We start from the raw sequence: 8,772 nt of genomic DNA, 5'->3' as shown, positions 1-8,772 counted from the left end.
CCATGCCACCTGAAAATGATACGTTGAGTGGAGTTAAGAGAGCCGTTGACAGTAAATAAGATAACCTGATTTGCTTAAGTTTTTTTGGCTGGGCTACAGCTGCCAAGGCCAGGAAGGTAACAAGAAAGAAAATGGCTTCTGGCCAAAGCATTCCCCGTGGTCATTAAGCGTTGTAAGTGTTCAGGCCCTATGCCAAGGGTTTGGGGTATATTTGGATATTTCTGCAGCATAATACACACAAAAGCAGATATAATACAGCAAGGAATGCGGGCTAAACGTTTTGCCTATGGGGCCAAAGTGCTATGTGTTTTTCATGTTCCACAACACAATTCCAAGACGGCACAGAAATAAAAATTGTTGCTAGGTATAAGATAAACCTATTCCATAAGGAATGGCAGAGTCAGGGCAAAATAAGTGAGAACAACAAGTTTCTAAAATGGCAAGGTGTGTTTGTCACTTCCTCCAGAGTTGGAGGACAACTCAACAATATGGGAAAAGATGAGTAGCAGTCACGGAGCTATTGTAGAGTAAAGGGAAATAGTGAATTCACAAACCTCAAAACAGTAGCACGTTTAAGGATTCATGGATGTAGAAATCTAATTATGATAAATACGGGGAAAAAAAACAAGCAACCATTCCAACAAATTGCAGTAGGCTACAGGAAGTACTGGGAGCAGGGGGTTCTCTTGTTTTCGTTGCACAATGAAAGACAGCTCTGATGGAACCTTAAATGAAAGCAGCGGTGAAATGTGAGAGGAAACCACAGAAAGTGGTGTGGTTTGATTAGTCAGTGAATAGAATAATAAAGAGTACATTAATTAATTACGGAAATAATTGTCTTGCTGCAGTCCTTCATCAGTGGTCTTCCAATCTCTTCCTAAATGGCTGCCGCCCTGAAAAGATGAATTGAATAAGAAAGGTTGGAACAAGAGAATCATCAAACTATCCTGGACCAAACCCTGAACTGTATGCCCCTAATATACAGCATATCTGCGCACTGTACAAGCGTTTTCGACAATATTACATGTGACAAATATCAAGAAAATGTCAAATAAATTGCTTTGCAATTACAGTTTATTCCCAAATTGACAAGACAAACAAATGGATGGACTCAATTATGACAGTGAACATCACAGAATCATATGTTGCTGGTTATTCGTCTGTCAGCACCTTCTTTTGAAGTCACTTTACAGAAAGACAGCTGAGGTAAGAAGGTGCCAAACAGGCCTGTAGATATTTGTGTGGAATATTTTGCCACCCAAAGAACATATGAGCAGGTACTGATAAAGAGTGACAAGCCTGACCATGAGGAGGACTTCTGCTTCAATTTGAGGTGCAGAGCCTCATCTATTTTTGTCTCATTTATGTGTGTTTGAATGCGCGTGTGTGCGAGAGAGAGAGTGTGAAGCGAGACAGGGGGAATTGCATTGTCTTTACTGTAGCGACTGAGGGAGGTGCACTCAACGATTCTCCTTGAAGTTCTGAGAGATGTCGGTAAAGACGGAGCCGTCTGAAGTAGGTTAACCTCACCGTCATGTGACAGACGGCGGAGAGCGAACGTGCGACTTCCAGAAGCTGCCGAGCCCTGCTGACACCTCTCTCATTAATGGCTAACTCCTCTGCTCTGTCTTAATGAATCCTCAAGCTAGTCTTCAGCTTTAAAAAAAAAAAAAAGAAGGCGTAGAGACAGAGGCAACAAACATTTACCCTTTTTAAAAAGCTCACGTTACAAAGTGATCAAGCACCTTGCTGGTATCACATTTACTGTCATAATCAGAACAAAGCTCAAAATGATAACTTTACAAGAAAAAGAAAGTGTTTCTACCCCAAAATCTTAGACTATTTCTGTTGGTCCATTCAATGTGAATTGAAATTCTTTATTTAAAAAAAAAAGTAAAAAACAAACAAAAAATTTTATAAAATTTTAAAAATAACACGAAGACAGGTGTTTTTTTCTGACATAAACATTGTTTATTGGGAGAAGGGAACAGAAAAAAATGAAAAAAGTTCGAGGGAGAATGTGCAAAATGTATAATTGGATGACAAACAAAAACAGCAAAAGTTCTGTTTGTTATTGTAGAAGTTAAGACGAATTTTGAAGGTTAGTTTGAAAAATAGGTGCTGGAGAAAATCTGTAGTAAAAGAACTTAAGCAACAACTTCATTATCCAATCTTCTTTGTCCTCTGTGTGGTTCTGAACCTGCTAGGATCCCCTGCTTGATCCATAATCTGGACTTAAGCACAAGGAGAGCACACTGTTTCTACTTTTGGGTCCTCTCTATGAGGAGTAGGGATATATCAAAGAGCACAAATACCCCCACTTTGTGCTTAGAGGGTGACCTTTCTGACCTTCTCTTAGAACCAAGAAGAACCAGGCAGAGATCCACCTCTGTCTGGCACCTAAACACACATCGGGAGGAGCCTGTTGACGGCCACTAGGTGAGAAGAGAGGTTGCAGAGGTCATGGAGCCTCGCTGACAGGCATGAAAGGGCGGCACGATCACCTGTCACTCTCTCCATCACATCAAAGTCTGGCAGAAGAGCCTCCCTCCTGAGCAAGATCTGTTCATGAATATACCCACTGTGCAATCCGTCCTCGCTCCAGCCACTTTTCAGCAGCTCTGCAGCTCATAATACCACCTCAGTAGTCATCAGCGCAACCAATGCAAATCTTCGAATTACCCCACACCTCCAGTGTTTGAGGCAAAATAATGCTTAATCGCTTATTGTGGATATGAAGTTTCAAGTTTCAACGACACTGGGGTATCATCAGTACATGAGGAGTGTTCATCCTGTTTTTCTACCATTATAAACATGTTAAACCATTATAAAATGCCAGGTTTGACAGAGAATGAAGAATGAACCTGTAGAATTTTTATAAAACAAAACAAACTGCCTATTTTTCAAAATGCCCATCAAAACCCACTGTTGACACATAAACAAATCATCAGAGCATTTGGTAAGTCAGATGTCAGCTTCCTATAGCCACCAGTGTGAACAATTCTCTTTGTGTGAAATATAATGTTCAATATAAATCCATTCTCTTTCGTTTAGTTAAATTTCATTAATTGATTAAATGTGAAAAGTTTGTGGAATTTCCTTTTAAAATATAATAGTATCAATATTCTCCTGTAATGTTGAAGGTTTAATTTTTCTGCATTATAAATATACTATAAATGATATAATAATTCATTATATTCATAATTAATGGTACTTAAGATGGTATTAAGTAATAAGACAATAATAAGCATTGCTAAACAATTAAGTAAAGTCATAATTAATCATTTTGCCATGACAGAAACCAGAAATGGCATTATTATAGGACTTTATTTAATACTAAAAGAATCCTAGTTGATGCTAGTTCTTGTTTTTTATCATTACCTAATGATTAATTCATTAAACTAACCATCAAGTAAGGCATGTTACTGTCTTGTTTATTGTGAATTAATGTACCCTTACTGTAAAATGTTACGAATAATTCGTAAAATCTTTAATGTAAACTGTAGCAAGCCGTCTAAACTTGATCGATACATGTATCATTATTGGACAAGTTAAATTTTGATCAAGTAAAATCTGATCAAGAACGCCACAAAGATTCTCCCTCTCCTAAAGAATCTGTGTCAAATGAAAGTATCATGTCATTATATTTGAGAAGCAGCACACCTCAGCAGGTCTGAAGGGGGGGGGCCATGGTGTGGCCCTCTGGCTCCTGGCTTTGGTCTTAATCCTCTGGCTAATAAGTTCATAGCCAGGCCATATGCTCTGGTGCTGTTGCAGAGGGGGGGAGGCGTCTCCCCATGCTACTTACACCGGGACGGCCCATTTCTCAGGTACCTCCCCCGCTGGCCAGCCCTTTGTTCAGGGGGATCAGTCCACTCCACGCCGTGAATGGGTTGAATTGATTAGTCTGCACCGTATAATTGTCAGCAAATCCCCCCCTCGAATCATTTCCCATCCATTTGAAAAGGACAACGTTCCTTCTACTTTTTTTCTTCAGCTTTTTTTTTTGTGCCCACCACCCCCCTCCACCCTTTTCATGCCACTTGGTTTGTCTCCCCCCAACCCAAGCCACCTCCCTTCATGTTGAAGTGAAAAAAGAGGTGGGGGACAGAGAGAAGAGGGGGGGAAAAAAAGCAAATCTTTCACTTTGCCAGCCCTCCCGTTGGCACTCTGGCCAAGGATGAAAGGGGCCGGCGGGTGGACGTGTTCTAATCTGATGTCCTGGAGGGTTAGCGGCAGGCTGGCCACAGCTCTTACCTGCCCACGGACAGCCAGCACTGGCGTGAGCAAGGAGGATAGGAGGCTGGATAGGGGGGAAAAGGGATAAAGAGTGAAAGGGAGTTGTTTTGTGGGGGAAGACTCTGGGGTCTAGGCGCCAACTCTGGCTTATCCTGTGGCTTGGCCCATTCAAACAAGAGGCCCAGAAACCTGGGTCAGGCCAAAAGTCTGGAGTATTTACTAATACCGGTCACTATCATTGACTGGAACATGTAGAGCCCATCAAGCCTTTAGTGTTCGAGGATCAGGATTTGCCAGTTGTTCAAAATTATATACGTATCATATGTACATTTTAAAATAAAGAAAATGACAATCAGAAAATGATCAAAATGTCAGAACCGCCATTAATTGCAACAAAACATTTTAAAGGATGGTTATTTACAAAAATATATTTAAATGTAGCAGTTAATGTGAAGGACTTTTCATTTTAAAGAAGCTCAGTGTAAAGTTAATCATACCAACTATCAATTACATTTAAAACAAGAATTCTTAGGAATGTTTCATTTTGTTTATAGGAATCAACACCATTTTAAGCTTAAACAGAACATCTAAGATTGTGGGGAAACTCTGTTCTCTCTGGTTTGTTTATGTTCAGATGCTCCACATCTTTTAATGTGGAACAGTGTGTTTGATGAAAATAAAGACTGTTGTTTGTATGTGGCTGAAAGTCCACTTGTCTGTACGTTTGTTTTCACTGCATTACCACTGAAACTCAGTTGTAAATTGACCTGTTTAATTTTTGGTCTGTTCACTTTCATGCAGTTAGCAATTTCCTGAACGGAGCAATATCCTTGTCTTGGTTCATGCTTTTAAAAGTTTGGAGGTCTGTTCATTGTCAAAAAAAAACAAAAAAAAAAACAGATGTATTTTCTGTCTCGTGAGCAGAGAGAGAGAGTTAGAGAAAGCCTAGCATACCACAATGAGACACTGGGGCATCGTAAAAACATTAGACCAGTTTCAAGCACACAGACAGACCACAGAGCTACCAAATGGTGAGGCAACATCCTCTGAATTTTAGAAAAAGTAATTTTTTGAAATTGTGAAAGTTGCTTGTAGACTGTATTACTGTCAGTGGTGGACAAATTACACAAACTATGTACTTGAATCAAAGTACAGACACTCAAGGTAAAATATTACTCGAGTAAAAGTAGATGTCCTTGTTGTAGATCTCCACTGTAAAAGTACAAAAGTATCTACCTTCAAATGTACCTAAGTATCAAAAGTAAAAGTACCATGATGTATTATGGCTCTAATGTCCTATTATCATTTTTATAACAAAACTCATGCTTAACCCATTGTAGGTGAAAAGATTCTAGTGTCACTCTTGGTTCCCGAGTCTTTTGATGGATTGTCATGTAATTAGTCTGACACTGAACACAGAAATGGCCAAAGATTAAATACAATGAATGATGTTATATCAACGATTACATACACCCAAGGTGCTGCCCCTCCAAACCAACAGAGGTCACTGTCTCCAGAGTATTAAGCCCAATTTAAGCTGCTGTGTTGAACCTATGCCGTAGGCCTGATGCACATCTCTCCTGAAATGTAACTCGTTACATCTACGCAGACCACAACAGTTGTGATTGTTCTGCAGTCAGACAAAAATAGTCCAAGTTGCTCAAGAGAAGAAGTCCAGATAATTTAACTCCTGTACACTACACTCCCTAAATAGTGCACTTTAAAGATTTGTAAAACTTACACCATTACACATTATACTATATAGGGTTGAAGAAGATGTTTGAAATTCAGCCCTAGTTGTTTGGCGGTGTAATTGCAGAGCGACACAGATGCTAACGCACATGTATAAAATATTATAGTGGCATAGGACACTTGTGCATAACATAGATTTTTATTCATTTAAGAACATTAGGCATGATTTGGGGTTTTGTTTTCTGCTCCTGGGGCTCCCCATAGTGCAAATAACATTTACAGCACTGTACTGAAATTGGTAAGAAAAGGAGTGGTTTCCTACCCTCCTACTACATAGTGCTATCACTATTACATAGTGCTGTTTCTGCAGTGCTGAGCCCAGAGTAGCAACGACAGAGGCTCTATTCTCCCTATTATAGGTCAGTGAAGCATCACAATGTTTTTGAAGTTATAATTGTAATGTAAAAATATTACATAGTGTTCCATTAAGTTTTTTGTTTTGTCATCAACATAGTTGCAGAGATGCAGAGCATAATTTGAGCAATTTCTGCAGTTCTGTTTTTTAAACAGGTTACGTTTTTTGTTTTCCTGACTTCTTGTCTGATACTCGTTTTTGTCTTTTGGATTTGTTTATCTCTCTATACTGATTTTTGGGTATTGGAATATTTCTTCTGGTTTTGACATCACGTATTGTGTAAATCTCCAACTGACTCTCACCCTCGGTGAGTGATTTGCGACATCTACAGATCTGTAAACTGTGTATTTGAATGAATAGTAATTACTGATGACTCAAATACTGCCAAATACTAAACGGTATAAAACATTTTGTTAATTCATAACGGTTCTAAGAACAAAGCCTGCCTTTAGTATTATTGGGTTTTAGGCAGAGAAACATTTTCAATTGTTTTAGCGTTGCGAATATGTTTGTTCGTCTCCTAGCAATGGAACAGCTGTGTGTCACGTGTAGAGCTGTGCGGAGCAGGGAGACTTGTTCAGACACATAACGATTTTATTCACACATAAACCAAAAGTAACAGTAAAAAAGTATGATATTTGACTTTGAAATGTTGTGGAGTTAAAGTAAAACGTTGCCCAAAATGTAAATACTTCAGTAAAGTACAGATACAGGAAAAAAAATACTTAAGTACAGTAAAGAATTACATTTACTTTGCTACTGTCCACCACTGATTACTGTACTAAAGTATATACTTGATTTTTTTTGCTTTATGCTTTTTAGCTTGTGCCAAGACATTTGTGAAATTACGTTGAAATGTTTAAAGCCATCTGATGCTTCAATGTAATTTTTGTAGAAGTCCAGCCATTGAGTTCACCAGAGACCATCTCCTTTGAGGAAAGTTCATAGGTTCACGGTCATCTGGGTTGTGACCCCAGCTCCTCTCCCTTGTGACCAGAAAAAGTTTATGCCCAACTAAGGTCATAGACAGGGCGTTGACAAGTGGTTTGAACCCTTGAAGACCTTTTGTCCATTCTAGAGGATGGCTACTAGCATGACCACAGCTACTAATGGTTTGACCTTAGAGCACAGCCACTGTCCACGTGCCTGAAATCCCTTGATAAATGGGATGCTCATTGCGCAGTACTTACTCCAGGGAAAACAAAGCACTATGTGATGATATGGAACAATAAATTATCCAAAGTGCCTCAAAGCAAAATTGACATTAGCTCATGAATCACTATGATTAACATCTTATGATTATGGAGGATTTTTTTTAATAACAGTTCAATCTTCGCAATCTTGAAAAGTTTTTATTTCTTTTTAAAAAATAAAAGACTAATTTTTGTTTTTAAAAGTCAATTATTAATCACTGCTTTTCTGTATTAGCCTGTATAGTGCTGCTCAAGTAGGAATACAGTAAAAGCAATACTTGTCACTTAATTTATCGATAATGAATTAACAGCCAATGTTTATGAAGACTTTTTCATCCAAAATATTTTTCTAGTCCAAAAAGTCTAACAAATGACTGGTCCTGCACCTCACAAAGACAGTTAATGGCATTGCAAGGGCTAGGGTGAAAGGTCAAGTCGGTAGTGACCATTAAATTGGCCGATGATGGACTGGTCAAGCTTTCCATGGCTATGGGTAGTTTCCTGTCCCTTTGAAAATAGGTCATTTTACCAGCCTATTGATCTGAACCCCCACCCCACCATATGGACACTAGCAAACAAGGGTGACTGTTGGACACCTAATAGGTTAAAGGTTAAATGACCAGGGCTGTGAAAGGGGAGATAATGAAGGGTTCTCATTGGCTAATGTCCAGGAAATTCTAGAGGAAACAGAGAGAAATCTAACACAGAAGGTATTTACCTTGATGAAGTGTACCATATTACATTTCAAGCATAACTTGCTTGTCTATGGGATTGGTTGGACTTTGTAAAATCTTAACAGCCAACAACCAGAGACTAAAACTAAATTAACCTAGATGTATTTTCCACAGGTTCATATCCACTGTGGATTTTAGGACTAATCGCACTGGTCCATGAAGGGATATGAATATATTTAACTAAGGGCCCTTTTTTGTTTGACCATCCTCTATTGACATAAAGTGCTCCCACGGGACATCTTTCAAAGGCCACTGACCTGCCTCGTCTTCGTGACAGGCAGCCGTCTGATGTGTTTTTCCCACGTTCCTGGACCCTATTGTACCATGCAGGGGGTCTCTATTCGGGTTTGACCCCAGCGAGGGTAGACTTTGGCTTGGAGACGGCAAAGCCCCTCAATAGCTCCATGAGAACCAGGCTGAACTGGGAGTGGCAGAGTTGACCAGGACGGCATGTGGTCATTTTCCGGCTTGCTGCCCTCCTAAAGGCCCCTGGAGTAAA

Source organism: Hoplias malabaricus, chromosome Y (genome assembly GCF_029633855.1).
Source record: "Hoplias malabaricus isolate fHopMal1 chromosome Y, fHopMal1.hap1, whole genome shotgun sequence".
Taxonomy (NCBI): Eukaryota; Metazoa; Chordata; class Actinopteri; order Characiformes; family Erythrinidae; genus Hoplias; species Hoplias malabaricus.
The sequence above is the reverse complement of the archived record's forward strand: the minus strand, read 5'-3'. Positions refer to the sequence as shown.